Here is a 974-nt window from a genome sequence, read left to right on the forward strand (position 1 = left end):
ATGCGTGTGTGTGCGTGTGCGTGTTTGTGTGTCTGTGTTTGTCCCCCCCCCCAACATCACTTGACAACTGATGCTGGTGTGTTTACGTCCCCGTAACTTAGCGGTTCGGCAAAGTAGACCGATAGAATAAGTACTAGGCTTGCAAAGAATAAGTCCAGGGGTCGATTTGCTCGACTAAAGGCGTTGCTCCAGCACGGCCACAGTCAAAATGACTGAAACAAGTAAAAGAGGTAAAAGAGGTATATATATATATATTCACATACATACATGGTCCGAGGCTATAACAGAAGACACTTGCTCAAGGTGTTACGCTGTTGGACTGAACCCGAACCATGTGATTGAGAAGCAAACCTCTTACCACACAGCTACACCTATACATAACATATATATATAGAGGGTGTCCCAGAATTAACTATCTATTTCAATGAAATCGGGAAATTTTAAAAAACTAACTGAAATTCATGTTTATCACTTAATTATGATACTATAACAAATAAATTTATAAATACTACCTCAAAACTTTATTGAAAATTTTCAACATTTGATCCGTCTGTATCCCTGCAAATTTCAAATCTATTCTTAGTGTTGTGAAACACATTTTGAATAATTTTACACGTTATCTCCTGCACTGCTAACTAAATGCATTCTTTAAGTTCAGCTAAACTATTGTTCCATTCCTGGGATGGAGGTAAAAACATGATTGCAGCCAAGTTAAAAAAAAAGCTGTTGTGGACAGATAAGCAGAGTCCAACAGGAATGAAAATAAAATTATTAAAAGAAATATAAAAATTATAAACAGGAGTGGCTGTGTGGTAAGTAGCTTGCTTACCAACCACATGATTCTGGGTTCAGTCACACTGCGTGGCACCTTGGGCAAGTGTCTTCTACTATAACCTCGGGCCGACCAAAGCCTTGTGAGTGGATTTGGTAGACGGAAACTGAAAGAAGCCCGTCGTATATATGTATATGTGTAT

The sequence above is a fragment of the Octopus bimaculoides genome, chromosome 1 (assembly GCF_001194135.2).
Source record: "Octopus bimaculoides isolate UCB-OBI-ISO-001 chromosome 1, ASM119413v2, whole genome shotgun sequence".
Taxonomy (NCBI): Eukaryota; Metazoa; Mollusca; class Cephalopoda; order Octopoda; family Octopodidae; genus Octopus; species Octopus bimaculoides.